The sequence below is a fragment of the Borostomias antarcticus genome, assembly GCF_949987555.1.
Source record: "Borostomias antarcticus genome assembly, chromosome: 18".
NCBI lineage: Eukaryota > Metazoa > Chordata > Actinopteri > Stomiiformes > Stomiidae > Borostomias > Borostomias antarcticus.
Genome location: NC_140251.1, coordinates 7,474,455 through 7,491,497, shown reverse-complemented (window position 1 = coordinate 7,491,497; position 17,043 = coordinate 7,474,455). Strand labels below are relative to the sequence as shown.

Genomic DNA, 17,043 nt, shown 5'->3' with positions numbered 1-17,043 from the left:
TTAATGTCCTTAAACTGAGCAGAAAGATGGTGTGGATGCCCTTTGTGCAGAAGGTCTATATTAGAGAGCCAATGGCTGCTTTGGGTTGGTCAGGTGAACTCATGTGGTTCGTGAGAGGTCGTATTTCTGATTTCCCCATAGAGAAGAGGTCATGTTTACGGTGAAGGTAATTGGCTCCTTGAGACACAGTGCACAGTATCCTTGAGGCAACCGCTGGATTCTCTTTTTTGTTTTGTGGAAGAACAGGCTATCTGTCCCCTGCATAATGTGCAATAGACAGCTAAAATTAAGAGCAAGCCTCCCTCTTGTCATTTTGACCTGCATTTTTATTGCCTGATGTGCAAAGTGACGTTTACTGGGAGTGGAGCGACTGAGTGCCCATTGAAGTGTTACTTCAGCCAGATAAGTATTTGCTGGGAGTGCTTTCCATGGCCGCTGAATAACTGTGGTAAATAGAAGGGTGCTGTTGGGATCTGGGCTGAGCTCTGCAATAATATCTGCCATCACTTCTGCTCATCCAAGGAGGAGGAGGAGGAGGTTCTCTAAGTGAAGGGGTTTGCTCATTACACTTGACTTGTTAACTAAATAGAGGCCTAGAGCCTCAACTGCTATGTTTTGAGTTAATCTGCTCTTGGGGAAGGAGTGCAACCCACAAATAGGCCTTTCATGGAGATAATTAACCATTACGAAGCTGGGACTGAGCCTCTGATGTGTGGTTGAATATTCACATATTGCTGTCTGGAAGAACGATTACAAATGGATATCTCTAACCGAATGCCAAATGGTTGTTTAAATGGAATAGTGGTCTTCAATGTCTAATTTATCTCATCTAATTACTTTTTTACAAGCTGAACTGAACTGAAATCAATGTTTCCGTATTTCATTTGCCTTTTTGTGTCCGTGATTTATTTTACTTTGTAGGATTTACTACACGTTTGAGAATGTTGGACAGTCCTCATTAGTCAGCCTTAGCCTAATTAGTGTTTCATTCCTAGGCCCTGAGTGGCCTGGCTTGTATTAGGACCCTTTCACACCTACGTTGTTTAGTCCGGACTTTCAGACTTTCCAGTTTGATCCGAACCAAATTGACAGGTGTGAAACCTCCTGGACCACGGTGCGCGGATCAAAGACCCGGTCTTTGGTTCGACCTCAAGAGGTGGTCTCGGCTCGAACCAAGGTTCGCTGCTGCCTAATGTGAAATCAAAGGTTCGCACTTTCGGATCAAACAGACGCGCATGCATCCACAAACAAATCAGTGTCAAGTATAGGGAGACGCACCCCCATGCAAGCGATGACGACATAATGTAGGTCTGCCACCCAAAATCCTTTGGTCCGCTGGTGTGAAAGCGAAAGTTATGGAACTAATCAATAAAAAATAACAAATGTGAAAGCGCCAAACGGGAATCTGGTTCGGACCTTGGTCTAGACCTTTAGGTGTGAATGCGCCCTTAGAGACTTTCAGAGACTTCCTATGGCTCTTGGAACGGCTGGGTGCCTGGAATCACCAGCCCCTCCGATCCTCGGCAGGCCCGGACCCAGTCTCAGTCCCAGTGGCTTCACCCTCCCCAGGCTGGTTGTTAGAGGAGAACAATTTGCTGAGGCTAATTAATTTCCCTGTCTATTGGATGGAGGAGGAAACTATATTCAATTCAATTCACTACAATTATTGGCCTACGTGAGGTGGGAGAGAGTGATAGAGACAGGGGGGTAGCACAGAGAGAGACAGAGAGAGAGAGAAAGAATTGACTAACGGGAACTGTAACGTTGTTAGTTGACTGGTGACTAATGTGAGTGACAGTGTTTGGGAGACAGAGAGGAGCATGCAGTAAAGTACCGCAATGAAAGGATATGGGGCTGAGTCACTCAGCGTATACCTCTTTCACACACAGTATTATGGGATGGGGCATTGGCACCTGCCAAAGGGCATTTGGCCCACAGAGTACCTTTTTCCTACATGTAGACTCACAACAAGATGGTGCGTTCCAGTTGCATGGGAAGAAGGAATTTGGAGCTGGGAATGACGTCACACCCGAGTTGACCATGTCCCAGAAAAAAACAAGGCAAAAAAACAAGTTAAGCCTGATCTTGGTTAGCAATACCAGTTCTAGCCATGTTAGCCATTGTTAGCAATGGGTTAATAATAATGCACTATGCAGTATTTTGCGCATAGAATCACTGTAGCAACATGCCCACAGATAGAAGTTGGACAGTACTGTGTGTGCGGCTGATTTAGTGAGACACAAATAAGACAGAAGTGCTCATAAAGAGTATTGCTACAGCTTTTGTTTATTGTTGATGGTAGAGCAGCCATCTTGATTTTGACACACAACGCCATTGTGGTTGGGTCAGGTCGGGTAAACTGTGGCTCCCCCAAATTTCCAAGGTGGTAATCCCAGTTCAGGGGCGTTCCAGATTACATTTCGGGGAACTAGGAAAGTCAGAGTTCCTGAGGCAACTGGAATGCAACATCAGTCTCTAAACGCTTCGCTCAACTAGAGACTGAGCACTTTCATTCAGATTTTGTCGCTTAAAGTGGGTAGAAACAATTTAATCCAAAGTGTTTAGGGCATAGGTTTGTTCAGGTTTGAACCAATCCAAAGCAGTAGGCGTTACCGGCGGCTAGTGACTATAGAGTGGTGAGGTCTGATGTGATTTTGAGGTGAGAACATCATTGGGTGGGTTTTGTGAATTTTGGATGGGTTTTGAAGCCCTTAGTTGGTTCTGAGGTTAATGTTGTTGAGATATGCTAACCATTATTGAAACTGGACTACAGCAGTCAAATGACCACCATTTTCTTCAGAACCTGAGCTAGATTTCATGAATTTGAGTGAGTGAGGTCTTCCACTCTGTGAACTCATCCACGGCTTCTCTGCTTGGCAGGCAGAGCGTTTTGGTTAGCGTGCACTTGTCCTTCTCACCATCGAGAACCAGCGCATCGTCCTCTGGTCAGTAGCTGTTTGTAGTAGACGGCAATGTTATTGTTTGGCACCTGTTTATTGCAATTTGGCCGATAATCCCTAACGTTTCACCAAATAAATAAAGAGACCACACCCCCCCCCTTTGAATTTTCCTATGTGGTGGTTTCAGGGAAGCTTATAGCTCTTTTAAGGGAAGGGACACAAACTGCCCCTATGGGTGTTTTGGGCTCCTCCAGCACATTTCGCTCGTCGTCACTGTAAATGAGGGCAACCTCAGTGCCTCTCGAGCATAAATAAAGGTTTAAATAATTACATTAAAGTCGCACAGAAACAGAAGTTTGAGATCATATAACTTCCGTAGTTTGATGTATTTCCGATGCAAACAAGCTATGAGGGTGGGACATATGTTTAGAGGAATTTGATTGGAACATTGAACTTCGATAGAAGGATAGCGTTGATTGACGGGTGGATGTCGTGAGATTATTGTCCTAAAATGTAAGGTACCTGTTGTCGTCATTACACGTGACCTACCGTTTTCCAGGTAGAAAAAAATTATATACTTTGATATAAGATTACAACAAAAGTAGAATTTTTTAATTTTTTGGGCATACATCGTTGAATAGGTGAACACTATGACTAATTATGTGAACCAAAATGGGAGCTTTTTTCATTTTAGTGCGACTTTAAGTTTTGTATTTCACTTTAGCATGTACTTTTTCCAGTTTCCTCTCAGGCTGGAGCTGATAACGTTGGTGAATCTGAACTTTATCAAGCCTAGTTAGTTCATCTTAAAGGAGAATGTTCATTTTTGACAACTTGGACCTTATTTACGGCATATTATAAGACGTTTGACTCACCAAGATAACTTTGGTGTAATTCGGAGGCATGTAGAAGAAATTTAAAATCCAGCGCGAGCCAAGTATGTCCATGTAATGGCGGCGGACGGGGCACTGAGAATGCAGCTTCTAAAAAATCTATTTTCTGCCACAAAACGATTGTTTTCATCAATCTGTTTTTATGAATCGCTAGTTGTGCTTACATAGAGCGAGGGCTTGTTGTGGTTTTCACATGCCTCTGTAATATGAACTTTAGAAACATCTTTAGAAACGAAATATAGCTTCCCCTGGAAAATGTTTGTCTATTGGCTAAGAACATTTACAGAGCCTTACACAGCCTTATCCCTGTAGTCCATGATAGGATATTTAAGGGAATAATATAACAAAGCACAATAAGCACTTAGCAGACAGGCTCCTAAAGAATGTAGAGTAAACTAGGTATAGCTGCTAAGCAGAAGTGTGGAGACGGGAGGTATTCTGTTGAATTATCTGCTGCTACACGTGATTAATTTGGTGTATTAAACATTGGTGAACTTGATTAATGTAAAGTGTGAGTGGTCCTATTTATTTGAGTACAAAAGAGCTCTCTCTGCTTGATAGCACCATACTAATGATGTATAGCTGGGGGTTGGGTGAGAGAGAGAGAGAGAGAAATGTGTCTGTAACACATTCACACCACATCAATCAATACTGCATCTCAAGATAAACATACCAGTGTTTTGTCACATTTTAGCATTGATGTTGACATTGTGTCACCAACAGGCCCTGAGCACAGCATCTTGTGATAACCTGAAGCTGCTTCTGTAGCTCTGCGCCACCCCCTGTAGTTCAACAGAGACTTGCTATCTTGTGTGTTCCTATCTTGTGCTATCTTGCGCGTTCCCATTAGGCTAATATATGTGTGACGTGCAGCCTTATTGCAGAGGCTGTAATTTGCGTGCTATTTGTAAGTCATTTGTTTCAACTGGCCTGTCAGCACTTGCTCTGGGTATGGGATACACCAAACAAAAACAAACAACTTTTATTGTCATAGTGAATCACACATCACACAGTGATGAGGCAGCAACGCCGAACACACACACACACACACACACACACACACACACACACACACACACACACACACAAAGTGACTGGAGTGTCCATATGTAATTCTTCTGCTCTTATCTGCTCTTATCATAACTCATCCCGTCGTCCTCCCTCCAAGGACAGCTGGGAGCAGACAGTAGGCATGGGCGGCGTCCGGGGACCAACCAAGGGCTGAACAGCGTTAGCGATCTGTTCTCTTGCATGTTTTTCGCATTGTGTTTTTTTGAGAGAAACCCTTTCAAACACGCAGAGAACATGTAAACTCCCCACACAAATGCCCGGGAGAGCTTCTTACTGTGAGCCGACAGTAAGGTGCTGTGCCACTGTGCCGCATACGATTTGGGGGGTTCAGTGTCTTGCTCAAGGACACTTCGGCAGACACCGGGAGCTGGGATTAAACCGGGGACTTATGATTCCCAACCGGCTGCTTCACCTCCCGATGCTCAAACAGAAGCTCAACCTCCTGAAATCTAGTGGAGATATTGCACTAGAGTAATGTGTTTGGGATAACAGATCTGTTGACTCCAAAATGAGCAGCAGGTTTCTGAGGAGTTTCCCATTTAGCGAAGAATTTCCTTGACTCATAATTTGAGGAGTACTGTAGGTCAGACAACAACCTGTGTTCCTGTCGTACCGTCTGTATGTTTGCTAGGCAAATCTATGCTACATCTACAGTACTAGCTTTGTTTATCATACCAGCATTAGTCTACAGCAGCAGCTGGCATGCTAATGTGAACTGAACATTGTTAACATTGGCTACTGATTTAGCGTGGGGCCTGTCTCTTTCGCAGTTGTTTCGCCAGTCTAGAGGGGAAGCGCCTAGGATGACGCATCGCATAATCTTCCGGTCTGGACCGGAAGAAGAACAGTTGTTCTAATGTTTTTACTGTAGGCTGCACATGGTGAAGTTCCGAGTAGATAACATTCGCGATGGCATCACCAGGCATAACACCGACGAAAGTTGTAAAAGAAGATGCGAGGTGAACATGTACGATGTAAATAAAGCAAGCGGAAGTAGGAGGCGGGCTCTACAGGCTCGAGCCGGAAGAAGGGGCGGGCTTAAGGCAGTGAAGTAAATAGACAACAGGTTCTCCTCCCCGAGGAGAGACTGGTGACGCGAGGCTACTACTGATTAGCTACCCCGGTTAGCAAGGCATACTGTAGTACTTAATTCACATTAGAGTTGACTTTCTTAGCTTGATATCTCATTTAGTGCTAGGCTAGCTACTAGTCTAAAGTTGGTTGGTTAAAGGAAAATGCTCGTTTTTGACAACCTGGACCTTATTTACGACATATTATAAGAAGTTTGACTCACCGAGATCACTTTTGTGTTGTTCGGAGGCCTGTAGAAGAAATTTAAAATCCAGCGCGAGCCAGTATATCCATGTAATGGCGTCGGACGGGGCAACGGGAATGCAGTTTCTCAAAATCCATTTTCGGCCGCTAAACGGTTGTTTTCATCAATCAGATTGGATGAATCGACAGTTGAGATTCCTCAACGCGAGCCATTGTTGTTTTGGTTTTCAAATACAGGGTCTTTAGCCTCTGTAATATGATCTTTACACGCCTCACTTGCTCCAGCACGCATGCGCACAGGCCAGCGCGCAGACTGGCTATTCTCCGTCTGTAGGCTACACTCGCGCTCACATTCTCTGCGCTACGATCGGATTGTTGGTGCCTAGAATATTGTGTGCAATATGGCTGAATATTTGTCAGATTTAGAGGATCTAGAAAATGAATTAGAATATGACGGACGTCCATGTCGTTTTGAGCCAGAGTATACGGACGAAGAGCTCCTTGAAAGGAGGGTGAGGAGACAGAGAGAGGAACAGCTGGCCCGAGAACAACAAACAAATTCATTTTCTAGATCCTCTAAATCTGACAAATATTCAGCCATATTGCACACAATATTCTAGGCACCAACAATCCGATCGTAGCGCAGAGAATGTGAGCGCGAGTGTAGCCTACAGACGGAGAATAGCCAGTCTGCGCGCTGGCCTGTGCGCATGCGTGCTGGAGCAAGTGGGGGAGAGGCGTGTAAAGATCATATTACAGAGGCTAAAGACCCTGTATTTGAAAACCAAAACAACAATGGCTCGCGTTGAGGAATCTCAACTGTCGATTCATCCAATCTGATTGATGAAAACAACCGTTTAGCGGCCGAAAATGGATTTTGAGAAACTGCATTCCCGTTGCCCCGTCCGACGCCATTACATGGATATACTGGCTCGCGCTGGATTTTAAATTTCTTCTACAGGCCTCCGAACAACACAAAAGTGATCTCGGTGAGTCATACTTCTTATAAATTGTCGTAAATAAGGTCCAGGTTGTCAAAAACGAGCATTTTCCTTTAAGCACTAGCGGCCCGTAGCTTGTGAGGTAGAGCAGCCGACTGGGGATTGGAAGGTCCACGGTTCGATCTCAGCTCCCAGCCCGGCATTGTGCCGAAGTGTTCTTGAGCAAGACACTGAACACCAAATTGTTCCATCTGCGAGGCTGCAGCTAGACCCTTCTCAATTGCTCAAGTGCGGCAATGCCGACTCTGCAGTAGGCACAGGTATTTCTCTGGTCCAGCTCCGATTGGCAGCGATGTAAACATGAACCCCCGGGTACAGACCCGCGGAGGCAAATTGCATTGTAAACATGCGTGCATATTCCCTTGTCCAAAAGAGCACTTTTTGCCTCCTGCTGATTGTAAGCTTGCTAGATTGTTTAGCATGCTAGCTGAGTATATATTCATTATTTAATCATGTGGGTTTATTCTTAATCATGTGTAGACTTATAGAGCTGCTATAACAATACCGACTTTACTTTCAGTTTCAGGCTTGTGCAGTGGCAATTTTTCGGGGCTCCCTGCAGGTCAGGCCATGGGGCCCCTCCCACAGAGTGACATGGGATAGACATCGAGGCCACTTCATACGAATATATGAAAATGTAATGAAAACGGTAGTGCCTCTTGCAATAAAATTACAGCCAACACAAAGTTATGAAAACAGGGATGTTCGTCTTATTAATTAGGAAAAAGGGGCCGGCTTTGCAAGCGGGAGAGGCTGCACGCCTGTATGAGGGAGACGGTGGTGCATGCTTGATTCCTACAATCACACTCCAGGCTGTAAAATGATGTTCCGTGTTAAGGTAATTTAAAACGCTCCTGGCCAAAGAACAAAAGTAACGCAGTAGCAAGTTTTTTGGGGGGGAAGTAACAGTAATATTATTACTGAAATGTTATTAGTAACTCGGTACACCCCTCGTTACTGGGGAAAGTAATATTATTACTGTAACACGTTACTGCCCAACACTGCACCCCACCAATGCACTTGTGATGTCAAACGCAGTGTTGCTATCCTCTGTAAGGGAAGTAGCTGTTGGCTCTCCCAAAAGTAGCTAGAAGTAGCTAGATGGCATAATCAACTAATCTGCATAATATCCAATTCTGAGAGAGGCGAAATTAATTGAAAAGGCTGGCCAGGTAGTATTTACGTAACTAACTATTTACGTATTTATAGGCCTAAACTTTTTTTTTGTTGCCATATAACTATAATGTTAGCTTTTTTTCTTTTCTTTTTTACATGCAGTGGTCTAATGAATTTAGACCTACAAACTATTTACATATTTGCTGTGGAGCTGCAGTCTAGTCAGTCTGGCTGTGTGAGTGGTGAGGAGGAGACGGTAGCCCTCGCTGTACTCTGCTCTTGTGAGCTCGGCTGTTACATGAACCGCGGAAAGGGATATGTTAGATGCTTTTGCAGAGGTTTGTCAACACAATCATTCCCCAAATGACCAGAAAAACTCGCTAGATTTGTCACTAGTCACTTTTGACTAATTAAGTCGCCAAGGGGGTCTGGAAAGTCGCCAGATATAGCGACAAAGTCGCCAAGTTGGCAACGCTCTTCTTCTTTGACGCACCAGAAAAAGGGAAGGCACCGTAATGGGAATGGTCTCAATCACCTATTCATCCTCCACCATTTCTTCCCGGTGTTGCATAGTCCTTGAACTCTGCAGTCTTTGCATAGTCCTTGAACTCTGCTCCCTTATTTTCTCCTCCAGATTCTCACTGACCTATCTCATCTATGAGCTGCAGGGAATAAGTCTGTTCAAAACAAATGTAGCCTACCACAACTAGATAAATAGATACAGAGTTTAGAGTTAATGATTATATTATTATAATTATTGCTTGAGTACTGTGTGGTGCTTTAATCTTTAGCAGGCTTGATTACTGCAATGGTCCTCCTTGTTGCTCTACCTAAGAAAACTATAATCAAAGTTTTGATGACTGAGGGCCAATTTAGGGACCCAATATAGGATTGAGGGCCACTCAATTCCCTTTATTTGCCTAACCAGTCATACATACCAATGATCACACCAAGACCATACATGAGTTAATTTTTTTATCAGCTCCCACATCCCCCTGAGGATATCATAGGGAGAATCCCCCTGAGCTTTATTGATTGTTCCCATGTTAATCACAAGGATTAACGGGCCACTCATCTTCAATAGGTGGTAGGCTACAGGTGCTGGTGCAGTGACCGTTGCAGCGTGGTGCCCGGGTTGACCCAAGCCAGGACACCGGGCTTGCGCTGCTGCACTCCCCGCATAATGCTGTCTGACAGGACAGCAATTTATACCAGTCAATTTACAATGAATGGGCCATTCGGCGTTTCAATAGCGCAGTGAAAGAGACATTCACACTTGGAGACCACAGCCCAGAAGGAGCTGTAGCGGAAGGGCCCAGCAAAGCTAGGCTTGCCTAGTCTGGTTTCAGTAGGCTATGCTGACTGGAGACTGAGGGGGATCTGGAAACCTGTACATTAAGGCAGTAGAAAGACCATCAATCACCCCAGGTCCCTTTCTGTTTGACTAGCTTGATCCATATATTTAGACTTCTGCCAGACCTGGTGAGGGGCTCCCTCTGTCCTGTTTAGACTGTTTACATAGGAGTGTCTGCCAGGCAAGGACAGGTGCTCCAACTCAACTGTCTGACAAGCGTGCTTTATTAGAGGTGTGCTCTCTGCTGTGCAGGGGGTCTCCTTTAGGGAGTTACTGCGTCACAGGAGTCTCCCGTTGACTGTAAACAAGACGTCTGCTAAGTGGCCCGGCAGCGGCAATACGGGACGTCATGTGACCATGGAATGGAATGCCAGCTCCCCACCCTGTCACCGAGATGCTGGGAGCTGGCGTTCCGACTCCTGACACATCTAAACCTGGCGTTCCATCTGCCTCCTTAGGCAGCTCCCAAAGTATATAATTAGCGCACGCTATTTTAGCAACCGCCGTTCTCCTCTCAACATTTTTTACACCTCTGTTTATTATTTTTGGCTCCAATCAGTTTTCATCAAATAATTTGTTTTAATTAACATGTTCTTAGGTGACACGTCTTGCCGTCCATTAAGTGAACCTTCAAGTGTAAATTGGCTGCCATTGATGTTTTAGTTAATAAAGTAAGTATGATTGATTTGTGATATGATTCGTCTGTTTTTGATTCAGTTTTTGCCTATTCTGAGGCACTCGGCCAATCCAAGGGTCTGTATAGCATGAAGAGAATGTGGTTTCACTTGAAGACAGTGGCCCCTTTTCAGTGAATATGAAATGGTCTCTTTAGTTCTGAATGAAAATCCCACCGAGACTTGTTAGCGTCCCTATTCCTATGCAGCTGTGTCATGGCCCTTAACGCTTGTCCTTGCCAGTGTGGTGTGTATTATTTTAGAACCGCTTCAGGACACAATCCTGTCAGGGCCACACTCACTCTGCTTCCTCTGATTAACACAGTCACACTCAGAGTTCACAGTTTCTACTAGCTACTAACAGTCAGTGAACACTCCTAATGAAGAACACAAATTATTCATATAATTACCTGTGGGATATTAGGTGTATTAAACTTGAAATTACATATTGAAGTTAAAGTTTGAGCTCCACTGTGCATTTAAACAGAAAATAACCTTTAAGTGAAATCGGAAGTGCTACTCTCCTAAATGGTTCCATTGTTAAGAGTGGAAATACTAGTCGAGCCTGGTTATCGTCCCCCAAACACTCATATAAAAATGAAAACTAAATCAAGATCATTGTGTCTGTGTGGGTGTATCCTGCCTTCTCCTCTTTCCCTCCTCTCCCTCCGTCTGTCTTCCCCCCTCCTCCTCCTCCTCCTCCTCTCTCTCTCTCTCTCTGGCAGCTTGTGAGGGGGAGGGGCTTGTGATCACAGGCAGGCAGTACTACGTTAGCGTGTCAGACAGCCAGAGAGAGAGAGAGAGGACGCAGACACCGAGCAGGCTGCTGGGGCTTTAAACTCTACCTGCTCTACGTTGTGGATAAGCTTCTTTCGCTTGCCCCAAGGGACTTTTTATTCTCCTCTGACTCACCTAAAAGGAAACCATTTTTATTATTATTATTATTTTTATTTTTAATCCAGAGCGTTGCCGGACAGAGAGTGAGTACAACCATCCACTGTGTCGACTGCTCACTTATATTCATTAACTGTGCAGTGCCCAGGCTGCGTTAATCATTGATGTGAGTGTCCTGGGCTTCTGGTTACCTAGTGGAATGACGACACTGCTCTCCTATCATTCTCCTGCTCTAGCGCCTAGCTCTTTGGTTTTATGACTGTCTTCATGGTCTCTCTCTCTCTCTCTCTCTCTCTCTCTCTCTCTCTATCTCTCTCCCCCCCTCTCTCTAAGTACACAGAGCAGAGTGGGTGGGTGCTGACACGAGACAGCCTCTCTCCAGTAAGTTTTTATCACAAGGTGATAGCAGGGTAAAGGGTTCGTTAAAGAGCCGGTTCTGCCTTCTTCGTCTGGCTGTGTGTGTGCGCGTGCGTGTGTGCGTGCGTGTGCGCGTGTATGTGTTAGATTTGGGTGTTAAGATACCCCTGCTCAAAGAGATGCTGCTGGCTTTTGACTAAGCTTAGTATTTCCTTTTTTTTCCAGAAAGCTATTTTAACATGTTCAAATGACCCAAGGGCTAGTGTGCATGAGTAGGCTATCCATAGTAAAACAGTGGGCTTCCCTACTGGATCTGACAGCTCAGCCTCCAGCTCACGCAGCCAGTGCGGCACTAGGAGTTTAGCCTCTCCCCGGATGGGAGTGAGTGAACTTGGCAGCCAGTGCACTCATATTCTCCCTCTGCACGGGAACCTTCCGTGAACTCAGAGGCTTGTGGTGAAGTTTGCCTTGTAATCGAGGGGTTGGGGTGATTGAATTGCAAGCATTTGCGGGGTCTTGTTTGAAACCGTGTCTCTGTGATTATGCCTGTGTGGGCTTGGCTGTTGAGGGCAGCGCAGCAAGATTGTTGTGGTGGTTGGTGTGGGCTCGGCTGGCAGGGTGGTGAGGCCAGGGTGGTGTGGCCAGCCGCCCCAGACCAGAGGCTGCAGGTGGTAGTGTGGGAAATTCAAACCTCACTCCAACTGCCAGCGGTGTCCTGACTGCCTGCCAGTGGGTTAGAGGTGTGGCACAAGGACAGAAATGGAAACGAAAAGCTTTCCAGTCATTGAGAGAGTCATCAGGCCCACTGCTATTTTATTTATTTATTTTTTTACGTAGGTTCTCTAGAACTTTATGATTGGCCTCCAATGTGCTTATGTGTGTTTATTCAAGGATAGGATAGTATTTTGATGATTTGGTCAGTTTGTAGTATTATCACTCTGTCATACACACCCAGTAGATTCAAGATTCCTTTATTTGTAATGTACGGTGTACAGTCATAGTGAAATGTTGCTGCCAGCTCCAATATTATGCTCATTACAGATAAATTCCAGTAGGCCTACTCAACTTATAAATTTACAAGTTACAAATAACACAAGAAGTGCTATTTCTATACAGTATAAGATAGAGGTCAGATAGGATACAGTGTCACTGGGGCCATATTATTGTGCAGTTCAGATGGCATGAGGAACGTCGGGTGCCTTTTTAAAGGGCAGCTCATCTGATACTGTGGGTGTATCCTGAGCGGTAGGCAGCTGGACAGCTGGACACGAGAGAGAGAGGGAGAGAGCCCCATCCTCCAGGCTAGGGACCTGCTTTAGTAGACACTGCCCTACAGTCCAACAAACACAGCAACAGTTGTAGAATAAGAAGAAAGAGGAGCATTCATGCCTTTGTACAAACAAAAGCAAGTTCTTCCTAGAGTGAGAGGGCGGAATGATGGATATCTTCTTTCTATTTTTCTTCAAACAGAGAATATTTTGTTTTCTGTTCCGTTTGGAAACGTGCTGATTCTGTCTGAGGAGAATGGCTCGCCCGGGCTGGTGACCAGGCCACCGGTGTTTTCTTTTGGTCTGGTCAGCAAAGACAACAGCATTCTGGCTACCGGGGCCTCCACAATGAGCTGCCTGTGTGACGCTGTCAGAAAGAGTTTGGCTGGTTGGTAAAGGACGGTGCCTGTTAATACCAGGAGCCTACCTCATATCCAGGCCGCAGCGGTTCACTTCTAGCCCTTCTGTTAAAACAGAGTAAAATGAATAAAATATGATGTGTCTACAATTAATTCAATGTGTCTCAAGCTGGACAAACGTCATTGCATGCCCTCACTGAGAAATATAGGCATAGCTGACGAGCATATATATACGGCTGATTAGGTACAGCCACTAATACTGGAATACCTAGCTCCCACTTTGCACGGTGGCAGGCTTGATGTGCTGCTCCTGCAGCTGTGAGAGACGCGGCAGAGAGAGAGAAAGAGAAACTGTGCCTCTGTGGCCCAGAGCCCCACAGTATAAGAGCTGTGGAAAACCTGTTACAGATTAATAGTGATTCATCCCAGTGAAAAAAGAAAGCTAGAAGAGATACATCACAGCATAGTATCTTTGCAGAGCGTAATCCCCCAACTCCAGCCCCACTCAAGCACATGTTTCCAATCATAGTCGACTCTTCATATTCTCTTCATATTCTCTTCATATTCTCGGGGCAATTTTTCAGCATTACACTTATTCCTCTTACTCATTTCCTAATTTCATTGCGCGCGTGCATGCGTGTGTGTGTTTGTGCTTGTGTGTGTGTGTGTGTTCGTGCTTGTGTGTGTTTGTGCGTGCACATGCATGTTTTGTGTGTGTATAAAGTGGATCACAAATGAGGTCATTCTGGTAATAAAACCAAGGAATGTAAATACGCTTCAGTCCTCACATCTGACTGTGGCTGTTTCCAGCTCAGTACATCACTGCACGATACTGTACTGATCTTAATAGTGGGGAGAGCTGAAATGGGGAATGGTCCAAGAAGTGGCCATCCACTTCTAACCTGAAGGTTAGGCCTTCTGGGACTCCTATTACTGTGTACACACTGATGGGAACTCTGCAAACATGATGCATTCTGGGAGCACAGCCGTCTCTTCTGTTTTGTGTTTTTTTTTCTCCCGGTCCGGTGGCATGATGTGGGAAATGGAGCCCGGCCAGATCGCTGCTTATGTTTTGCTCGTCTGTCTCCCGGACCCTCAGATGTGCCCTTTAAGTCTCCCAAGATGCGCATGAAAACACGTCACACGCCAAGACGAGGGTCAGAGTGACCCGGTGCTTTTGCGTCATCGATGCAGGGCCTTGCTTGAAGTGTACACAAACCAGCGGAATATTTGGGAGGACATGTGGAATATGTTTACACACGTGTCAGCGTTCCGCAGCGCGTCCGTGTGAGAACTGCAAAATTATCTCTTTAGAGCGCCCACTTCCGTCACTGTGGCCACTTCACACCTGTTCCCCCTCGCATGTCCATGTTACACACATTATACGGTTCTATTTTAAACATCCGAGAACTGTGGAACGTGAATGTCTGCACACACACACACTAATGTCGGACCTGGTGGACAGCTAAATGTGCGTGTGTGTATGTGAGAGACAATATGCCTTGACGTGGTGTTTGTTGTGTGTGCATGCGTGTGTATGCATGTGTGTGTGCTGTGTGTGTGTGGCACTAGTGTGATTAATGGAGCCAGGGCTGGCAGCCTCCAGCCTGGCCCTCCCCCACAGCAGTGATTCGATATCTCTGAGCTGAGCACGCCAGGTTGTTGCCCTTTACTCCACTAATGGCACTGCTGACCCTCCCAAAAACATTCCTCCTGCAGCCTACTGATCACAGCCGTCTAATTGCTCTTCTCTGTAAACAGGCCTAGGTTTATTTTTTCTGATCCCATTTAGGGGGTAGGACCCCCCCCCCCCCTGTAGCACATTGTGTTTCCTCAGTGTATGAAATGCGCTATATAAATAGTTTGATTTGATTTGATTTATGGGACTCCTATGAAACTGGACACGGGATTGAAAGTGCACCGGTATCGTTCGTTACTACTTGGCCGACTACTATATTATCCTCCCGTAACCTTGGCCGGGAGTCGCGGAGGGTGCAGGGTCACGTGTCTCGCAGCCCAGCCCACCTGCTGTTGGTTAGCAGGGAGAGACCAGCACGGAGGTGAACAGGGAGGGGAGGCGCTGATATCATGCATAGCTTGAGCCCACAAACGGGAGAGAGTGAGCAGGTCTTACCCCCCCCCCACCCCCAGTGCACCCCCCTCTCTCTCTTTCTCTCTCTCTCTCTCTCTCTCTGGCTGTCTTGTCTGAAGGCAGGAACAGATGCCCTGTGCTGATCTCTGTTTTCTCTTCTCTGCTCTCTCTCTGGCTGTCGTCTCGCTGGATGAGCTGGACACAAGACAAGATCTGTGATGTCTTACCCCTGGCCTAAAGTCAAATGCTCTGCAGATTCTGTCTTATGGTAATGCCAACAAGCCCCTCGTTCGGCTAACTGTGAGCGAGGTTAGCTCATGACAGCTCGTGACCCACTTAGCAAAACTTTGCACAGTCTCCCTATACAACAAACAAAAAAAGATATCGAACTGTTTTACAGGCCGATCTTTTTACAACGTGACAACGTAATCTTTTGTTTGCCTGTGCTCCGCAACCTGTATAGCCTACTGTATATGAAGCGCTCGAGACAGAGCAGGTGAAATGGAGCCTGGATGGGACAGGCAGCGACCGTCTAAAAGCTTCCTGCGGTGGGACAGCGTTACCCAGGTGTTTGAGGTGAGAGTCATGGACAGTATACTGATACACTGTTAGTTGAATAATTCATCAAGAACGGATCGAAGATGAGGTACATTAGGGCACGACATAGAGTAAGACATCCTGTGTCTTTTTAAGCCTTTCAAAAGAGGCGTCCCGGCCGCGTGACTTCCTGCCGCGGTAGTGAGCCTCCGGCCCCGGCGCCCCCTCCTCCTCTGCCCCCTCCCCCCCCTTCTCTGGCTGCACTCCACCCGCGTCTGGGCGGACCGGGAGACAGATAGCGATACGCTGCTGAGTCCGCCAGGGCCTTCAGACATCTGGCGAAGGGGAAGTTGCTTAGCATGCAGGTAGCGGCTCACACAGACTAACACTGTTGAGGCTTTGATGCTCATTTCTCCCCCGTTGCTGTCGGTTGGTTGGGGGGGTTAAGGGGGTGACTGGCTCTGGTCACTGGGATATCTTCATGCTAACTCTCAGAGCAGCGCTGCTTTAGCCTTTGAGTCGGCAGTGTGCATGTGCGCAAACAAACATTTTAAGTGTAGCCTAGGCCTACCTTCAGAAGGTTTTGAGTGTATATTCAGTTTTCCACTGGAGAGTGAGTGAGATAACAGGAGAGTCTCTTTTTTTTTTTTTTTTACTGAGCAGTGGACCTTCATTTTGTAAGTACATAATGAAGTTGAAAAATGTTTCAGGAGATAATAATGTTTGTGAAGTTGCAATATATGGCCACAGAGATGCGCTCATTGTTTGAATCATGTTCTCCTCATATCAGTGTTTGGCCTACTTCTCTCCCTGTACTCAGTTGAGTTTACTTTGGGTTGCAGACAAGAAAATCTTTTGTTTATTCAGACCACAGTAAATCTCTTTATAACCCGACTCAAGTCTAGCTGATAGATTAGCCCATAAAGATAACCAATAAGATGCTGTAAGACTGTAATATTATTATTATTATTATAAGATCACATCATCTGTTGCAGTTCTGCACACCATCTTTATTTTTCTCTGTATGGAAACTCCAAGCCACATTTTATTTGACCTTAGTTGAAGTAACAAAAGATTCTGTCTTAATCATTTAATACACTAATGCGGTGTCTGTCCTAGCAGCACCTCTGTGGTGTGGAGATGAGGTTGCAGCAGTCTGTGACTTGACATGCCTCAACCTCTACATTTGTGAAAGTAGGTGAAGCTGTGTCTGAGGATGTCATGCCATGTGGGCAGACGCATCATTTCACCC

General features: G+C 45.7%; 1 protein-coding gene across 1 annotated transcript in view; it reads left to right on the top strand.

Annotated features, from left to right (window-relative positions):
- The first annotated feature begins 11,173 nt into the window (after positions 1 to 11,173).
- The window catches only part of sema4ba (sema domain, immunoglobulin domain (Ig), transmembrane domain (TM) and short cytoplasmic domain, (semaphorin) 4Ba), a 43,067-nt gene continuing 37,197 nt past the window's right edge, over positions 11,174 to 17,043 (top strand). Inside the window, exons 1-2 of the mRNA XM_084453224.1 lie at positions 11,174 to 11,264; positions 11,519 to 11,559. The gene's annotated coding sequence lies outside the window, so the exon portion shown is untranslated. The remainder of the gene's footprint in view (positions 11,265 to 11,518; positions 11,560 to 17,043) is intronic.